The following is a 20,448-nucleotide window of genomic DNA, read 5'->3' on the forward strand; positions in this document are numbered from 1 at the left end:
GCAATGTCAGAAAGCCAACTCAGAAGCACAATTAGAAAGCTACTGGTGGCTCTAGAAAAAAGCATAAAGGATTGAAGAGACTTCACGACTGCATAATTTAGAACTAATCAGGCCGAAATTAAAAATCAATTTAATGACATACAATCCAAACTGGAGGTCCTAACAATGAGGATTACTGAGTTAGAAGAACAAGTGAGTGACATAGAAGACAAGTTAATGGCAAGGAAGGTAGCTGAGGAAAAAAGAGAAAAACAATTAAGAGACCATGAGGAAAGGTTAAGGGAAGTAAATGACGGCCCCAAAAAGAAAAATCTATGTTTAATTGGGGTTCCAGAGGGTGCTGAGAGGGAGAGAGGATGAGAAAGCATATTTGAACAAATCATGGCTGAAAAATTCCCTAATTTGGGGAGGGAAACAATCACTCATATCCAGGAGATATAGAGGTCGCCCCTAAAATCAATAAAAACCGTTCAACACTTCAACATTTAATAGTGAAACTTGGAAGTTGCAAAGATAAAGAGAAAATCCTTAAAGCAACAAGAGATGAGAGATCCGTAACTTATATGGGGAGAAATATTAGATTAGCAGCAGACCTCTCCACAGAGAGCTGGCAGGCCAGAAAGGGCTGGCAGGATATATTCAGGGTCCTAAGTGAGAAGAACATGCAGCCAAGAATACTTTATTCAGCAAGGCTCTCATTCAGAATAGAAGGAGAGATAAAGATTTTCCAAGATAGGCAGAAACTGAAAAATATGCGACCACCAAACCAGCTCTGTAAGAAATGTTAAGGGGGACTCCGTAAAAGAAAGAGGAAGTCCAAGGAAACAATCCACAAAACAGGGACTGAATAGATAATATGTTGACCCTAAATTCATATCTTTCAATAGTAACTGTGAATGTGAATGAGCTTAATGATCCCATCGGAAAGCGGAGGGTTTCAGACTGGATAAAAAAAAAGCAAGACCCATCTATTTGCTGTATATAAAAGACTCATTTTAGACAGAAGGACACCTACGGCCTGAAAATAAAAGATTGGAGAACCATTTACCATTCAAATGGTCCTCAAAAGAAAGCAGGGGTAGAGATTCTCATATCAGATAAATTAAAGTTTATCCCACAGACTGTAGTAAGAGATGACGAGGGACACTATATCATACTTAAAGGATCTATCCAACAGGAGGATCTAACAATCATGAATATTTATGCCCCTTATGTGGGAGCCTGCAAGTTTATCAATTAATAACCAAAGTTATGACATACTTATTATAATACACATATACTGGGAAACTTCAACACAGTGCTTTCTGTAATTGAGAGATATATTTTTTTTATGATAGTCACATACACAGAGAGAGAGAGAGCCAGAGACATAGGCAGAGGGAGAAGCAGGCTCCATGCACAGGGAGCCCGACGTGGGATTCGATCCCGGGTCTCCAGGATCGCGCCCTGGGCCAAAGGCAGGCGCCAAACCGCTGCGCCACCCAGGGATCCCAATTGAGAGATATTCTAAGCACAACATACTAAAGAACAAGAGCTTTAAATGATACACTCAACCAGATGGATTTCACAGATATTTTCAGAACTTTACATCCAAACGCAACTGAATACACATTCTTCTCGAGTGCACATGGAACTTCTTCAAGAATAGACCACATAACCAAAAAAGAAAAAAAAAAAGAATAGACCACATAATGGCTCATAAATCAGGTCTTAAGTGATACCAAAAGATTGGGATTGTCCCCTGCATATTTTCAGAACACAGTGCTTTGGAACTTCAACTCAAGCACAAGAAGAAATTTGGAAGAAACTCAAACATATGAAGATTAAAGAGCATCCTGGTAAAAGATGAAAGGGTCAAAAAGGAAATTAGAGAAGAATTAAAAAGATTCATGGAAACTAATGAGAAAGAAGATACAACATTTCAAAATCTTTGGGATATAGCTTCTAGCTCCCTTGATTTTTCTACTGTTCTGGATTCCTTTTCTTTGATTTCTGCTCTGAAACTTATTATTTCTGTCTCCTGTTTGGTTTAGGTTTTATTTGCTGATCTTTCTCCAGTTCTTCTTTTTAAAAAGTAAATATTTACTTATTCATGAGAGACACAGAGAGAGGGGGCCTGATGTGTAACTTGATCCTTGGACTCCAGAATCATATACCCAGGGCTGAAGGCAGGTGGTTGACCACTGATCCCCCCAGGAGTCCCTTTCTCCAATTCTTTTAGGTTTAAGGTTAGCTTGTGTATTTGAGATGTTTGTCTAATTTTTTAAAAATATTTTTTTTATTTATTCATGAGAGAGAGAGACAAAGAGAGACAGAGAGAGAGACAGAGAGAGAGGCAGATGGAGAAGCAGGCCCCATTCATGGAGCATGACATGAGACTTGATCCCTCGTCTCCAGGATCAGGCCCTGGGCAAAAGGCATCATAAACTGCTGAGCCACCAGAGCTGTCCCAATTTTTGGTTTCAAATCTAATTTATCTGATATGAAGATATTTACCCCAGCTCTCTATTTATGTCCATTTGCATGATAAATCTTTATCCATCCCCTCATTTTGAATCTGAATGTGTCTTTGGGTCTAAGATGAGTCTCCTGTAGACCCAAATGAATGGGTATTACTTTTTATCCCACCTGATATCCTATGACTTTTGACTGGATCATGTATCCAATTCATGCTCCGAGTAACTATTGAAGAGTATGAATTTACTGTTATTGTATTACCTTTAAAATCCCCGTTCCAAAAAATATAAAATAAAATACAATCCCCATTCCAGCAGAATTTTTGTGTACCTTTGGGATCCCTCTTAGCTTACTGAATCCCTCTTCATATTTATTGGAAGGTGGGCTTGGTGGTCACAGAATCTTTTAATGTCTTTCTGTCCTGAAAGAACTTTATCTCTCCTTCAATTAGGAATTACAACCTAGCTAGACAAATGGATTCATGCATTTCACATTTTCTCCCCTGAATTTATCATTCCAGCCTTTCTGACCTACCAGGTCTCTATGTTTAGCCCTGCTGTTTGTCTAATATTTCTCTCTCTCTGTATGTGAGGAATCTCTTTTCTTGAGCTGCTTCTATGATTTTCTCCTTATTTCTGAAAATTGCATCTTCCCTATTATAAGTAGTTGTGTTGACCTATTTTATTGATTTTTGGAGGGCTCCTTTGCATTTTCCACATATGACCACCTGTTTCCTTCCACAGATTATGGATGTTCTCAGTTGTGATTTGTTCAAACATTCCTTCTGGTCCTCTGTCTCTCTTGGTTTGCTCAGAATACCCAATATATCAGAAGGTATTTTTCAAACTATTGGTTGCTTCTCCGAGTATCTGTTTGTGGCTCTCACTTGTTTTAATGCCTTTATCTCATCTTTCTTCCTTTCCATCACCTTCTCTTATATGTCATTTACTGTCTATTCTTCCTCATTTACATTGGCTGTTACAGCATTCAGTTTAGACTGCATCTTAGAGCACATTGAATTTCAGCCTGATGAAATTTGATTCCTACAGTAAGAAACTCTCATGTATTTTATGTTTTTTTTTAAGCACGAATAGTAATTCATAATTATAATTGTGTACTTCATCTCTTATATTTTATTTATAACTGTATATAATAGATCTGTGATAGAGAAGACTTTCTTTGGTTCTTGCATATGTTGTGGATTCCTCTTTCTAATCATTTTGTCCAGTGCTTAATGGCTATATGAGTGAGCAGATTGAAAAATATCTACAACAACCCAAACAAAATACAAAGTATTCTTCCAGCTTGTCTCCTGTGGGAGGGCCATGCTACACAGGCTCTCAGGTGCCTGTGCTTGGGTGGAATTGCCCCACCCAATGTCAGGGGGGCGTGGTTCAGTGTCAGGCATTTGCTGTGTGAAGCTTTTGTTCCTTGAAGGATTTCCTTGCCTCCTTAGAGGAAGAAAATAAAAATGATTGTGCTCCAATCTCCAGCCCTGCAGATAAGGCATCGCAGTGTGTGCCAAACTCTACGGACTCCTATCGGGCCTGCCCACTCAGGTCCTCCTGGGTTCATATGGAATGAGGTTCATTTGTGAACAATGTAGAGCCCTGGCAAGGAGACCTTTCACCTAGTCATTCATGCACCTGCTCCCCACATCCTGGAGGAAGCATAGGTTGGTCTCTTTTCCCTCTGTTGTAGGGCCCTGGCATGGAGAGTACTCATCCAGTCTAGTGTACCACTTCTCTGCCTCTCCCAGAGGAAGGTGGAGGGTTGTTGCATTCCCAACTTCTGCAGGGATCTAACATGGAGAGCTGTCACCCAATCAGGCCTTGGTTCACTGTTTAGTTCAAACAAGCTGAACCTCCTCCTGGGGTTGTTACATAAACTCATTTCCCTGTTCCAATGTGTAGAAGCTCTTGTGGTTCAGACAGCCTGATCTTTCTGTGCCTCCAGAAAGATTCAACCCCACTGTCCCATCTGTGATATTGCCTGCTTCACTCAAGAACAGCTTTCAGGGAGGGACTGCACTCACAGAAGCATATTTCTAAAGATCCAGGTTTTGAGGTCCAGACTGTATGACTTTCCTGTAATGTGCTTACGAAGGCTCTTGTGTCACCATTTGTCTCTCCACATATCCCCTCCATTTCTCTCTGTATATTCCTACTGCGGAAAAGCGGTCACATTTTATTTGTAGAGATCCATTCATTTATTCCTGACATCTGTGGTTGAATTCATAGGTGTTCCAGGTGGTTTGACAGTTATCTAGCTGAATTAATGGGGTGGAATGAAGTGATGACCCCTACTGTGCTGCCACTTTGCCTGTCTCACTGTTCTCTGTTTCGTCAGAAATGGAATGGAGGTGTGATCCTGTTACCTCTATCCCAGCAGAATTTAAAGACTGTGAGACCCTCCCTCGGAGGACCAGCCCAGATTCACACGACAGGAGTCCCTCATGTTGATATATGGAGGCTCATTCATGTGCCTGAGATAAACCAGTTCAGACACAGGCAGGGTGAAATTGGGGTTCAGATGGAAACTGAAGACAGAAGAGTTGATGGCTCTCATGTGAGGGCCCTCTGAAGAGTGGGGGTTACGAATATTCTACCCCAGGCTAGAGAGAGGGGACCATTTTCAACCCCCCCTTCAGTGCATCAGGGAGAAGAGGGCCATCCATTGGAGCCCAGAGCTGCTCACTCTGAGCCCTGCCCCCTACCCGGTAGAAGAGGATGCCCACTAGGGCAGGACTTCTGAGAGTGAGCACGGCAGCCCCTCCCCAGGGGATCAGCACCAGCAGTTCCAGGTCAGCAAGTCTGGTCATCAGAGAGTGTTGTGAGGTGTCAGTTATAGGGGAGTTAGTTCTTAGCTTCCTTTCTACTTTCATTCTTCATTATTTATTCCTATTTTATATTTATATTCCAATAAATCCTTCTTTATTTATCATTATTAATTTGTTCTTAATTTTCCTCTCTAATTTTCATAAATACTTTTAGTTTTTTATTTTTATTTTATTTTTAAATTTATTTTGTAGTCCACATTCTTTCAAGTGGAAGACTAAAGAGAACCAAGGATCTTCCTTTTTTAAGAATTTATCATAAAAAGGTAAATGATGAAATAAATCGATCCTAGCAGATTATACAGGATGAAAATGTCTCAAACCAGGATTTTAGATTTACATATCTGTAAGATATGTATATAAACAGGATTTAAAGCAATGGTTGAATAATAGTAGAAGAACTTGGAAATTGGATAGAAGACAATAGATAGATATTTGCTTAATGCAGAGATAAATGAATAAACTCAAATCAGGCCAAGTTAAAATTTCTATAACCAAGACACTATCCCACGTGCATGCCATACAATGGAAGTAGGATGAAGCAGAGCAATGATGTAGTATAGATAGTATGAAATTACAGAAAATACCAACTGAAAACAAGAGAAAACAAAGGTAAAGACAACAAAAGTAGACGTGGGGAACTCAGTGACTTATGAAATCATAACAACATTTGTATTAATGGAGTTCCAGTAGATGATAAGAGAGTAAACAGAAGCAGAAGCTATTCAGTGAGCTGATATCAGCACCTGAAGGCTCAATGAGTTATTCACTGCAGGTGGAAGGTCCTCCAATCCAGCTCCTCACCCTGAGGATCCCCATGGATCCATTAGAATCTTTTCTTATCTGAGTATACGCAGTGCACACACGACCTTCAGAACCAGCTGGTGACCTTGGGTAGAGGACTGTTTCTACCTGAGACTCTTGGTAAAACCTTGCTTTATTTCTACTATCATTTTAAATTTTCTGCTGCTTCCATGGATCATTCTCATTATCCATGATTCAGACCTTTTTCTACTTAGAATGGATATTTCTTGTTTTGTTCTTCCACTTTTCATACTTGTTTAGTCGAATTATTCCTTACGCCATATCTTTGAATCTACGTGCTAAATTTTTGACATTCATGCATCCCTCATTTCCTGTTCTACAACCATGGGAAATAAAACAAGAACCCAAAGGTTCACCCTCCTTTGTTGCATGGGAGACACTAACTCCACACCAGACCCTCATGGAGAGGGACCCCGTTCCCACCACTGACTCACAACACACACCCTGATCCTGTGTCCTTGCCTGCCTCCATCCAAGCATCTATGGCTTGCTGAGAGGCCTGGCCTACTCTCAACTGATGATGGTGAGGGTGATAAAGGTTTAATACTCTCCTGTGTGTGTATGTGTGTCTCTGTGTGTGTATTTGTGTTATCTTCAGAATTCACATTCACACCATGTGCAGGTGGGGGTTCCTCTGCTTTCCCAGGTGGTCAATAACATTGATCCTGGGAAGATGGTTTAAGACAGTGACCCCTCCAGGGATTTTTACTTTCTTGCTTTAGACTGTTGATGACTCTGTTCCTTCAAGTCCAGCAGGCAGTTTATGCTGCTTCTACCAACCTGTATAAGGATCTCGGTGGTTCTGTCATACACAGTGCACATAGCTGTGAGGCTTATAAGGATAATTTGATGTACACAGAGATTTCTAATTACTGATATTTTTGGGACAGTTAGCAAATCTAATCAAATTTATCTTTTATGCATAGAAGGATTTTTTAACAAAAAAGTTACAAAATTAGTGACTAAATTCATAAACACAGAATTCTGTGCCAAGAGAGGTTTCCTAGAGGAAACTGCTCCATGGAAAGCAAGCTCAGAGCCTGACAGGAAACCTGCCCAGAACCTACATCTGCACCTGCTCTTGAGCCTTTGACTCAGAAGTGGTGAGGAGTGCACACCCCCTGGTGGTCCTGATCCCTTTCTACAGGGAGGTTTGTGTCTGGGCTCACACTGATGTCAACTCACTGTGTTCCTCATGCAGTAATACACGGCTGTGTCCTCGGCTCTCAGGCCGTTCATCTGCAGATACAGCATGTTCTTGGTGTTGTCTCTGGAGATGGTGAATCTGTCCCTCACAGTGTCTGTGTAGTATGTGCTACTTCCATCATAGCTAATATGTCCGACCCACTGCAGCCCCTTCTTTTGAGCCTGGCGGACCCAGCTCATGCCATAGCTACTGAAGGTGAATCCAGACGCCTGACAGGAGAGACCCAGGGAACCCCCAGGATTCACCATGTGTCCTCCAAACTCCACCAGTTGCTCCTCACCCTGGACACCTGCAGACACAAGACATCCTGGTCAGAAAACTGTCCCCCATCATCTGTTTCTCTCACTCATCTCCACTCACATACTCAAGGTCCCTGGTTCTCCATGAATTACCTTTTAAAATAGTGACAAGGAAAACCCAGCCAAGCACAGACTCCATGGTGAGTTGTCTGTGCTCTGTCCTGATCCCTGAATGGGGTCACCTCGGGATTCTGAGGCTGGAGTTTCTATCCCAGCGGCAAGGTCAGGGCTAGGCAGGTTTAATCAGCGGAGGGAGGGCCATATTTGCATGTATTCTGAGTATACAGGAAATTTTTGAGGAAGCAACCTCAAGAGGCACTCAGATCTTATGTAGGATCCTGGAAGAGTTTTGAAGACAGGATATCTGTCAGTAAATTGTTTTTTCTCAATACCTGATTTGCTGTCTGAATACTTAGCATTGATCATCTTCCATATTTCCACATATGGACACAACATAATGTATATACATAAAAAATTAGCACCATTTACAGGTATGTAAGTATTCACTGCAGCACAGAGAGGTTGTGTGAGGATCTAAACAGACACAGCAGTTTGGAGTGACACAGTGTTTGCGCCTGTGATCCCCACCATAGCACCTGGATGCTCCCTGAGCCACTTCCAAGACAGAATTGGACATAAGATTTGAAGGTTTCTTGAATTTCCAGAAGCCCCAACTGAGTGATGTGTGTAGACCAGATCGTTCTTTCACAGAAACACAGAGACAAGTAGAAGCCTTGACAGAGACTCAGAGAGCTGATAGAAATGCTGTGGTTTTCAACAAGCTAAGGGCTTTACACCTGATCTCTCTCTGTACATAAGAATAGAAATTCTACATAAAGATAACAGAGTGGAACGATTACTAAAGCAATTAATGTCAGAAGATATGACCACAGAAAGGATTCTATTTTTTAAGGACATTTCTTCGTCTATGTCATGAAGGTCATTGTACTTCGACACTCACATTTTTTAAAAGATTTTATTTATTTATTCATGAGAGAGAGAGAGAGGCAGAGAGAGAGAGAGGCAGAGGGCGAAGCAGAGTCTATGCAGGGAGCCCGACATGGGACTTGAACTTGATCCCACGTCTTCAGGATCCCACCCTGGGCTGAAGGTGGCACTAAACCGCTGAGCCACCCGGGCTGTCCTCGACACTCACATTTATTGCCATAACAATATCAGTTATTTTGATACTGGTGGCTTGACCTTGGCAAGTTTGGTTACTGGCACTATGATGGTGTCTTCAAAAAGTGGGGGACTTTTCTGTGTTTCCACAGATTTTACAAATGTTAACCTTGTCCCTGTCTGGAAGATGTTTTCAGAACATGGCACAGAAATCCCTGGAGAGGAGACCAGGTCTCAACCGTCATCTTGTTCTGGATCTTGAGCTTCCTGGTTCCTGAGATCTCCTGGTGGTTATGCGTGTCCCCTGGTGATCCCAGCAGAACTTGTTGGCTCCAAACACCCCTGCAGAGACAGAGTAGACATCTCACACTTTTGTGTTTTTCCAACATGCAATCAGAGTCTCTTCCACATGATCACACAGATCCTCCTGGTGAAGGATGTCTCCTACTTATCCCCATCTTTCATCCCTCCTTCTACTCCTTGGCTACACATCTCCAGCTATATTTATTGTAGTCAGAGGTGAGCCGGAATCTTGAATCAAGTCCCTGACATCTAGGTCTTTCCCTCCAGATGATAAAAAGTCATTGTTTCTACTTAACATAACTATTTTCTAACACTGAGAAGAATTTGGAGGCTTAAAGAAACTTCCAAGATGGGGAAGTGGGTCAAGATGGTGGAGGAGTAGGGGTCCTCCACTCTCCTGGCCCCACCAACTTACCTAGATAACTTTCAAACCATCCTGAACACCTACAAATTTGACCTTAGATTTAAGGAGAGAACAGCTGGAACATCATAGAGGGAAGGATTTTAGCTTCTAGCAAGGTAGGAAGGTGAAAAAAATTAAATAAAAAAGAATCAAGTGGGGGAGGGGCACTGCAAGGGCCTCCCTGGCTAAAGCCCAGTGGCAAAAGCTTCTGGGACAGGAAAGCCCAGCCTGGAAGATGTGGGAACTTTTTTCTATATTTTTTATTGGAGTTCAATTTGCCAACATACAGTATAACACCCAGTGCTCATCCCGTCAAGTGCCCACTTCAGTGCCCGTCAACCAGTCACCCCAACCACCCGCCCACCTGCCTTTCCATTACCTTTGTTCAATTCCCAGAGTTAAGTCTCTCGTGTTTTGTCTTCCTCTCTGATTTTTCCCACACATTTTTTCTTTTTTCCCTATAATCCCTTTCACTATTTCTTATATTCCCCATTTGAGTGAAACCATATGATTATAGTCCTTCTCCAATTAACTTGCTTCACTCAGCATAATACCGTCCAGTTCTATCCATGTCAAAGCAAATAGTAGGTATTCATTGTTTCTGATGTCTCTAATTGTGATTCCTCTGCTATTCCCCAAATTAACTCACTTTGTCAGAAATAAAATAAAAAGGAAAAATGAAATGATAGAAAAATTTACCGCAAAAAAAATGAAGAGCATGCCAATCTCATAGTCCAGGAATTTAATGCTTAGAGATTCAATTAAATACTCCAAAGTGGAATTTATTTTTTTGTTATAGATTTATTTATTTATTCATGAGTGACTCAGAGATAGAGAAGGAGAGACACAGGCAGAGGGAGAAGCAGGCTCCATGCAGCGAACCCGAAGCAAGACTCAACCCCAGGACTCCAGGGTCACACACTGTGTCAAAGGCAGATACGCTGAGCCATCCGAGCATACATAAAGTGGAATTGAAACACTGATTTAAAGAATACTAGGTGGGCTTGGAAAAAAAGGAGAGAAGACAATATATGTTCCAATTCTTCTAATTTTTGCTATCTTTAAATTTTTAAAAAAATTTTTATAATAAATTTATTTTTTATTGGTGTTCAATTTGCCAACATACAAAATAACACCCAGTGCTCCCCCTCAGTGCCCATTACCCATTCACCCCACCCCCTGTCCTCCTCCCCTTCCACCACCCCTACTTCGTTTCCCAGAGTTGGGAGTCTTTATGTTCTGTCTCCCTTTCTGATATTTCCCACACATCTCTTCTCCCTTCCTTTATATTCCCTTTCACTATTATTTATATTCCCCAAATGAATGAGAACATATAATGCTATCTTTAAATTTAAAGATAGGCTAGGTCTTTTTTTTAAGATTTTATTTTTTATTCATGAAAGGTAGAGAGAGAAAGAGAGAGAAGCAGAGACACAGGCAGAGGGAGAAGCAGGCTCCACGCAGGAAGCCTGAAGTGGGACCCAATCCTAGGACTCTAGGAACACACCCCGGGCCAAAGGCAGGTGCTAAACCACTGAGCCACCCAGGGATCGCCAGAAGTTCCAATTCTTCTAGATGAATGAAGTAAAATCAAGTCAGACAACATTAAAAATGCTATAACCAATATTTAATCCCCAGTGAAGGTTATAAAAATGCGGTTGATGAAGCAGAAGAGAGAGCCAGTTTAGACAAGATAAATTATTGAAAATAATGACTGAAAAGAAGAGGAAACAAAGGTAAAGACAACAAAGGGAGCCATAGGGAACTCAATTAATTCCGATGTCATAGTAATATACGTATGATAGGAGTCTCATTAGATGAAGAGGCAGGAAAATAAAAGTTATTTGATTAATAGCAGAAAAGTTCCCTAATCTCAGGAAGTAGAAAGACGTCAACTCCAAGAAGCACAGGAACTCCCAATGATCCCATCATGAGGCTGCACCTCCTTACTCAAGTCTTCCACTTGAGCCTCTCCTCCTCCTCCCATCACATGGGCATTAGGTTCCAACCTGGGGATGGTTGGAGCACAGTGAGCTGACGTCAGCACCCGAAGGATCCATGAGTTACTCCCTGGAGGTGGAAGGTCCTTCAATTCAGCTCCTCACCCTGAGGAGCCTCATGGATCCAGTAGAAGCTTCTGCTCTCTGTGCACAAAGCACACATGTGACCTTCAGAACCAGCTGGTGACCTTGGGGGAGAGGACAGCTTCCACCTGGGACACTGGGTTATCCTTGATCCATTTGTATAATCACTTTATATTGTGTAAGGCTTTGAAGAAACATTCATCTCACTTTCCCCTAATTCAGACATTTTCATACTTAGAACAACCACTTCTCTCAATGTTCTACCAGTTTTCATACATGTTTAGTGGAATGATTCCTTACACCATATTTTGAATGTACCTGCTAGAACCTTGACATCCATTCCTCCCTATTGTCTTGCTCCACAAACATGGGTCATGGAACCAGAACCCATAGGTTCTCCCTCCTTTGATGCAGGAGGGACACTGACTCCACACAAGCTCCTCCTGGAGAAGGACCCCATCCCTACCACTGACCTACAACACACTCCCTGAATCAGTGTCCTTCCTTATTCCATCCAAGCATTTATGACTTGCTACGAGGCCTGCCCTGCTCTCAACAGACACGGTAAATGTGATGATGATTTATACTCATGTGTGTGCGTGTGTGCGTGTGTGTGTCTCTGTGTGTTGCATGTGTGTGTGTTCATGTGCATGTGATCTCCGGATTCCACATCCTAACAACGACCTTAGGGAGTTTCCACTGCTTTTCCACGTTATCACTAGCATGAATGCTGGTAGGTTGGTTCATTACAGTGATGCCTCAAGAAGTTCTGTCTTGCTTTCTATTCCTGATCGCTCTATAGCTTCTTGTCCATTTGGTTCATGCTGCTTCTACCAACCTTGTATGTTGAGCAGGGGGGTTCTATAATGAACAGGGTAGAAAGATGAAACTCTTTAAGGAGAAGATGAGATGCACTGAGATATGTGTCATTAAATGATGTGTAGGGGCAGTAGAGAAAAAGTGTAAGCAAATTTGTCTTTAGTGCATGTAAACAATAGTTTATATACAAACAAATGTTATAAATTAGAAAGTTTATAAGAAGGCACTTAATCATGTGTCTAGAGAGACTCCCTAGATAACCTGCTCCATGAGGATGAAGCCCCAGATCCTGACAGCCTCCATGAGGAGGAAGCCCCAGAAACCTGCCCAGAAACTCCATCTGCACCTGCTCCTGAGCCTTCAGGACAGAAGTGGTGAGGAGTGTGCACCCCCTGGTGGTCCTGATCCCCTTCTACAGGGAGGTTTGTGTCTGGGCTCACACTGAGGTCCCCTCACTGTGTCACTCGCACAGTAATACACGGCCGTGTCCTAGGCTCTCAGGCTGTTCATCTGCAGATACACCATGTTCTTGGCGTTGTCTCTGGAGATGGTGAATCGGCCCTTTACAGCTTCTGCGTAGTATGTGGTACTTCCACTCTCATAAATCCTTGCGACCCACTCCAGCCCTTTCCCTGGAGCCTGGTGGACCCAGTACATTTCGTAGTTACTGAAGGTGAATCCAGAGGCCACACAGAAGAGTCTCAGGGATCCCCCAGGCTTCACCAGGTCTCCCCCAGACTCCACCATCTGCACCTCACCCTGGACACCTGCAGATACAAGACATCCTGGTCAGGAAACTGTCCCACATCCCCTGTTTCTCTCACTCACCTGTACTCACATACTCAAGGTCCCTTGTTCTCTTTGAATTACCTTTTACAATAGCGACAAGAAAAACCCAGCTGAGCACAGATGCCATGGTGAGTTGCCTGTGCTCTGTCCTGATCCCTGAATGGGGCCACCTGGGGATCCTGGGGCTGAGGTTGCATTCCCAGCTGCAAGGTTGGGCTGGGTTGGTTTAATCAGTGGAGGGAGGGCCCTATTCGCATGTCCTCTGACTATATCTTCAGCGCTTGACTACAATTTGATTCTAACGAGTTAATAGCAAGATTGCATTACCTTTGCAGATCACATTGTGCAGATGTCACTGTGAAAATATGAATTTCTCATCATTGAGTGGTGTTATCTTTGCATTTCTATTTTTTTAAAAAAGCCATTCATCAAAATAGGTAATTTTTAGCATGATATCTTATCTACTATTGAAATTTAATCCTAAATATTTATTTTTGATGCTAGTTTAAGTGATATTTTTGTCAATAGATAGGTATTTTATATCCAAAAATTTCCCTGAAATCATTATTTTATTCCTGGTTTATTGAGTTTGTAGAAATTGCCCCTTCCACCTGTTGGACAATACAACATTTGGATTGTGGATATTTAAAGCCAGGATTTGGTTTTGGTTACGCGAATGACTAGGAACTGAAAAGGGTTGTTTGCACAGACTTCTGGGTCCTATGTTTCCTCTTCTGGTTCTGAGGATGGTTCTCTCCTTCTGCTATATGGAATGAGTTGTTCTCACTGGAGATTTATTTCCTGCCATCAGGGGGAATCACATTTCTGAGTGGACTTAACTTCCTGAAACAGCTTCACTACCAATGAGTTCACATGTAAACTATGCAATAGAATGGCAGAGCTGAGAGACACTGTCAATACCAGGACATGCCACCAGGATGGCGTAGAAACCCTCTAGAATAATGATTGCGTATAAACATATAGATAAAGGGTAAACAATTACTGTAGGTGTTTGAGGGTTTCCAGTAATGAACTCATCATTGGAAACCTCCCTCATCTATGGAGGGAGAGTAACCAACACAGATGTGTATTTGGTTGGTGTCATGGGGGACCAACATAATTCCCAGTGGTGAGGCGCACACCTCACAGCTGTTAGTATAACACAAACTGGTAAGGACATGGTACCACGCAAATCCCACAGGGTCATCAGAGACACATTGTACATTGTACAAAGACTGGGGTTTTTTATTTTTTATTTTTTTAAACATTTTATTTTATTTATTTTTATTTATTTATGATAGGCACACAGTGAGAGAGAGAGAGAGAGAGAGGCAGAGACACAGGCAGAGGGAGAAGCAGACTCCATGCACCGGGAGCCCGATGTGGGACTCGATCCTGGGTCTCCAGGATCACGCCCTGGGCCAAAGGCAGGCGCTAAACCGCTGCGCCACCCAGGGATCCCTATTTTTTATTTTTTTAATAATAAATTTATTTTTTATTGATGTTCAATTGGCCAACATACAGAATAACACCCAGTGCTCATCCTGCCAAGTGCCCCCCTCAGTGCCCATCACCCAGTCACCCTCACCCCCGGCCCTCTCCCCTTCCACCACCCCTAGTTCGTTTCCCAGAGTTAGGAGTCTTCCATGGTCTGTCTCCCTTTCTGATATTTCCTACACATTTCTTCTCCCTTCCCTTCTATTCTCTTTCACTATTATTTATATTCCCCAAGTGAATGAGGACATATAATGTTTGTCCTTCTCCGATTGACTTATTTCAATCAGCATAATACCCTCCAGTTCCATCCACGTTGAAGCAAATGGTGGGTATTTGTCATTTCTAATGGCTGAGTAATATTCCATTGTATACATAAACCACATCTTCTTTATCCATTTATCTTTTGATGGACACCGAGGCTCCTTCCACAGTTTGGCTATTGTGGACGTTGCTGCTAGAAACATCAGGGTGCAGATGTCCCGCCGTTTCATTGCATCCATATCTTTGGGGTAAATCTCCAACAGTGCAATTGCTGGGTCATAGGACAGGTCTATTTGTAACTCTTTGAGGAACCTCCACACAGTTTTCCAGAGTGGCTGCACCATTTCACATTAAGACTGGGGTTTTTTAAACAACAGATTTTCAGGACACCTGGGTGGCTCAGTGGTTAATTATCTGCCTTCATTTCAGGTTGTTCTGGAGTCCCAAGATTGAGTCCCACATCGGGCTCCCTGCATGGAGCCTACTTCTCCCTCTGCCTATGTCCCTGATTCTGTCTCTGTGTCTCTCATGAATAAGTAAAGAAAATCTTAAAAAAATAAAGGGATGCCTGAGTGTTTCTCAATAGGATAATTGGGAGAAGGATGAAGACTTCCATCATTCTTCCTGCTTCCATGCTTGTTCTGGAACATCCACGTCCTCCTGCCTTGAAGACAGTTACACATGCACATCCCCAGGTTCTTCAATGAAAGACTAGGGCAGAGTCAGATGAAAATTACTCTACTGGCTTTCCTGGGTGTTCACATTATGACCGTAAATCATGGACTTCTCAGACTAGTCAGTCATGGGAACCAATGTGCTATGGGTTCTGTCCCTCAGGAAACCCTGACCAGTTCACGCTATTACCTCTTGTGGAGTAAAAAAATTTCAGAAAATGCCATCCTACAATGTCCTGAGAAGCAAACTGCTATAAATGAAGCATCTTGTTCTGAGTTTGGGACAAGAGCTGGGTAAGGATAGTGAGCAGCTTTGAGATTCTGAAGAAACCTTATGATACAAGAGGAGAGAGACATCTGGTCCTTTGACTGACATGGGAGAAGACAACTTCTGTTCATCCTGGGGTCATTCCTAGAGCTTTGCAGATGGAGAAGTGCAGATGGCATGTCAGGGTGATATAATCAGGTATGTAACACAGGAAGATAATGATTTTGACTAAGGAATAGTGTATTAAAATGAGTACATTTGGAGTGAAATTTTAAATATCAATTCATGTAGAGTTATTGATATATTTTCAACTGTGAGTAATCACATATTTTGTTATTTTGTCCATCAATAAATTTTATTTTAGATATTAATTATGGAAATATTTTACAAAAAGTTTTATTAAATAGGCTACATATGCCTATAGATTTTTGTACTTATTCATTTATTTATAATCATATATTATAATCCCATAACTTTTAGTTTTGGAAATATCAATAAATTATCACAAAATCTAGGAGGTTAGATGTAAATATTCATGAGTTATTATTTCCTCATAATATAGAGTTTTCATCGTTTATTTCCAGAGATCATTTAAGGGATATTTTAGTTTACATATTATGCAAAATAAAATGTAATGATTTTAACATATATTATGAATAAAATATCATGACCTTTAAAAATGAAGACCAACAAAGAGCGTATTTTTCTAGCTAGAAGAAAGACAATTCAACTTCTGCACTTGTTCTTGGGTCCTACCCTGTCCTTATTCCTAATGGCCCTAGTCCCTTGACTACACTTGTTAATCCAAGTGCTCCCTGGCTACCTGTGGAGCCCCTAGCGACCTGAGTGTTCCCTTGTTGACCTGAGAGGACTCTGGTGACCTTCACATCTTCTGGTGACCTCAGCGACCCCCTAGCCTAGCCCCTCCCCTGTCCCTGCAGGGAGGTGTGTGTCTGGGCTCACACTGATGGCCCCTCCCCATTTCTCCTGTGCAGTAAGACATGGCCAGTTGTTTGGTGGGAAATGAGCTCAGCTACAGGGAGCACTTGTTCTGGGATGGGATTCAGGATGGGACTCTGGGATGTGGCTCCTGTGGGACAGGCTGTTGCATGTGTTATAATTAATTATGATCCAACTCACTGCACCCACTCTCCTGGTGTTGGTGGATGCATTTCTACCAGAAATCAATGGTTTACATGGAAAATCAATAGACAGTGGTGGTGAGGTGTGGGGTCCGTGATTCCCTCTCCTGTCATTGCTCTGAATCTTGCAGCAGCACCTGGGAAATGAGCCTGAGAACAAGAAGACTCAGGCGCTGTCAGTCACGAGCATTCACAACTATCCCCATGGTCCCCCACCTGACATCTGAGACCATCAACTTGAAGAGCAGTCACCAGACACAGAGAAGGCCCCAGAAAATCATCTTCCTCCATATTACAGCTCTGCCTTCACCAGAGACCTCAACCAGCCTTTGAAGAGAGCTCTGAGCTCCCTCTGCCTGAGAGAAGATTTTACCCTAGATGTTGAGGAGAAGTGGGTGGTTTTGGGTTGTATCCTGTCCTTTTAAGTGGACAGGGACTGGGCTAGGCTTCCATGGACCTCCCAGGACCACCCATGGACATCTACTTGTTGAACCCATAAAGCATGTTGTTTGGTGTTGGGAGAGTCGTGGTCCATGAGCTGTGTTGCAAACAGGTCAACAGATGGCCTCTGGTTTCTAAGAATGAGGACCAATGTTAAACAAATAATTGACAATTTATTTAAATCGAATCGATCTTTCAAAAAGGTATTTAAGGGGTCCACATTGGTGTAGAGGACTTTACAAATCTAGTCTTATATACACAGTATTAACATTTATTCCAGACATAATTGCATAGAAAGTTATATATTTGTTACATCTGCTATAAACAAAGTGATTTGGGGATGCCTGGGTTGCTCAGCAGTAAAGCATCTGTCTTCAGCTCAGGGAGTTATCCTGGAGTCCTGGGATTGATTCCGATACTGGGCTTCCTTCATGGAGCCTGCTTCTCCCTCTGCCTATTTCTCTGCCTCCCTTTCTCTGTGTGTCTCTCATGAATAAATAAATATAATCTTAAAAAATGAAATATAGCATGGGTGTTATGCTATATGTTGGCATATCGAACTCCAATAAAAGAATATATATACAAAAAGTTCATAATATGCAAAAAATGAAATAAAATGATGTGTTATGGTTTCTAACTCTTAAGATGATATTTCTTTCAGTTTCCTCCCTGATGTACTTGACCTCACATGAACCATTGCATGCACAGCATAGACACAACTGGAGACCTTGATCCTTATCATCTGGGCTGATGATCTTTTTCTTCCAGGACACCTGCACATCCTGGATGTGGTACCAATGTCTTCAAGGTCACAGACACCAACATCGGGCACCCTCTCTGTGGTCTGTAGGTACAATTCCTTATTTTTTTTTGGTGGGAATTTTATTTTTTTATTTTATTAAATAATAAATTTATTTTTATTGGTGTTCAATTTGATAACATACAGAATAACACCCAGTGCTCATCCTGTCAAGTGCCCACCTCAGTGCCCACCACCCAGTCACCCCCACCCCCGCCCTCCTCCCCTTCCACCACCCCTAGTTCATTTTCCAGAGTTAGGAGTCTTCAATGGTCTGTCTCCCTTTCTGATATTTCCTACACATTTCTTCTCCCTTCCCTTCTATTCCCTTTCACTATTATTTATATTTCCCAAGTGAATGAGAACATATAATGTTTGTCCTTCTCCTATTGACTTATTTCACTCAGCATAATACCCTCCGGTTCCATCCATGTTGAAGCAAATGGTGGGTATTTGTCATTTCTAATGGCTGAGTAAGATTCCATTGTATACATAAACCACATCTTCTTTATCCATTCATCTTTCGATGGACACCAAGGCTCCTTCCACAGTTTGGCGATTGTGGACATTGCTGCTAGAAACATTGGGGTGCAGGTGTCCCGGCATTTCATTGCTTACGTATTGTTGGGGTAAATCCCCAGCAGTGCAATTGCTGGGTCCTAGGGCAGGTCTATTCTTAACTCTTTGAGGAACCTCCTCACAGTTTTCCAGAGTGGCTGCACCAGTTCACATTCCCACCAACAGTGTAAGAGGGTTCCTGTAGGTACAATTCCTATACTGAGAGGCTGCCTCCCTTCTCCTGAGACAAGTACCTGACATGGGGGCCTGTTAACTCAGGGAGCAGAGTCATGCTTTATAGAACATGAACAATCTTCCTCTGATGCAGCACAGAGATCATCACCATCTCAGGTATGGAGTTAGTGACCCTCAGATAGCCACTGTGAAGGGAATGAAGTGGTTTCTGGGTTCTCTACAATGTTCCATTCATCTATGTGTCTATTTTGTACCAGATCCATACTGTCTTGATGATCACAGTGCTGTAACCTCGCTTGAAGTCGGGGATTGTGATGCCTCCACATTTGCTTCTCTTTTTAAACATTCATTTGAGTATTTGATGTATTTTCTGCTTAAATTTAAGCAGTAGGATTGTTTATTTCAGCTCTGTGAAGAATGTTGATGATATTTTTATGGTAGTTTCTTTTAATATGTCAAATTCCAGGATGACTGGGTGGCTCAGTGGTTGAGTGTTCACCTTTGGCTCAGGGCATGATCCTGGATTCCCAGGATTGAGCCCCACATTAGGCTCCCTGCATGGAGCATGCTTCTCTCTCTGCCTATGTTTCTGTCTCTCTGTGTATCTCTCATGAATAAATAAATAAAATCTTTTAAAAATACACCAATTTCCTTGGGTAGCATAAATATTCAAGCAATATATTTTCTTCTAATTCTTTGACATGGAATTTGTTTTAGTTCTTCGTGTCTTCTTCAATTTCTTTCCTATGTTTTCTACAGTTCTCAGAGTACAGATCCTTTACTTCTTTAGTTTGGATCACGCTGAAGTATTGTTGTTTTTACCATTGTAAATGGGATTTATTCCTGGGTTTCTCTTTCTTCTGTATCATTGTCTGTGTAGAAATGTACCTTACTTCTGTGCATTGCTTTTATAACCTGTTATGCTGCTGTATTGCATATTAATTGACTTTATGTAGCCCTCCAGATGGTAAGGGAATTAACCTGTGCAGACCTGAGCCTTGTGTGTGATTCCCGGAAACTGTGGCCAAGGAAAGACTATGTTTTCCGGGTTTTCAGGTCACATTATCCCAGGTCATCCAATGATGCCCGTGTTTGTGATGACTGTCAGAAATTCCCTAGGGACAGAGACACCATTAGGGTGGGCTGGGTGGGGAGGAGCCTCTGCAGAAACTCAGCACTGAAGGGGGGTATTGCAAGGATGATGTGCAGACATAGACTGAGCTTGAACCTGGCACACCTGTCAGCCCAGGACTTGTGACCATAAGTTCATGAATGTCCTACTAGAATATGGAAGTCATAGGAGAACCCTTGTCGCTGTCACCTCCTTAGCCCACCACCAAAACTGTCCTCTCACCAGGGATTCTGACTCTCCCAGGATGTGGGTCCTCACACTGAGTCTCGCACTGTGGTACACAGCTGTGTACTTATATGCGAGCCCATCTGCACAGGTGAGACAGATCCTGATCTCC

General features: G+C 42.2%; 2 pseudogenes across 2 annotated transcripts in view; both read right to left on the reverse strand.

Annotated features, from left to right (window-relative positions):
- Nucleotides 1–13,333, reverse strand: part of LOC144319968 (immunoglobulin heavy variable 3-74 pseudogene) — a 147,812-nt pseudogene extending 134,479 nt beyond the window's left edge. Inside the window, exon 1 of the transcript XR_013385583.1 lies at nt 13,226–13,333. The product of XR_013385583.1 is annotated as an immunoglobulin heavy variable 3-74 pseudogene (transcript). The remainder of the gene's footprint in view (nt 1–13,225) is intronic.
- On the reverse strand, nt 7,295–7,832 carry LOC144321312 (immunoglobulin heavy variable 3-23 pseudogene; annotated as a pseudogene). The gene is made up of 2 exons (XR_013387018.1): nt 7,718–7,832; nt 7,295–7,614 (listed from the first exon to the last, which is right to left on the reverse strand). The product of XR_013387018.1 is annotated as an immunoglobulin heavy variable 3-23 pseudogene (transcript).
- Nucleotides 13,334–20,448: the final 7,115 nt, after the last annotated feature.

The sequence above is a fragment of the Canis aureus genome, chromosome 9 (genome assembly GCF_053574225.1).
Source record: "Canis aureus isolate CA01 chromosome 9, VMU_Caureus_v.1.0, whole genome shotgun sequence".
Classification (NCBI taxonomy): domain Eukaryota; kingdom Metazoa; phylum Chordata; class Mammalia; order Carnivora; family Canidae; genus Canis; species Canis aureus.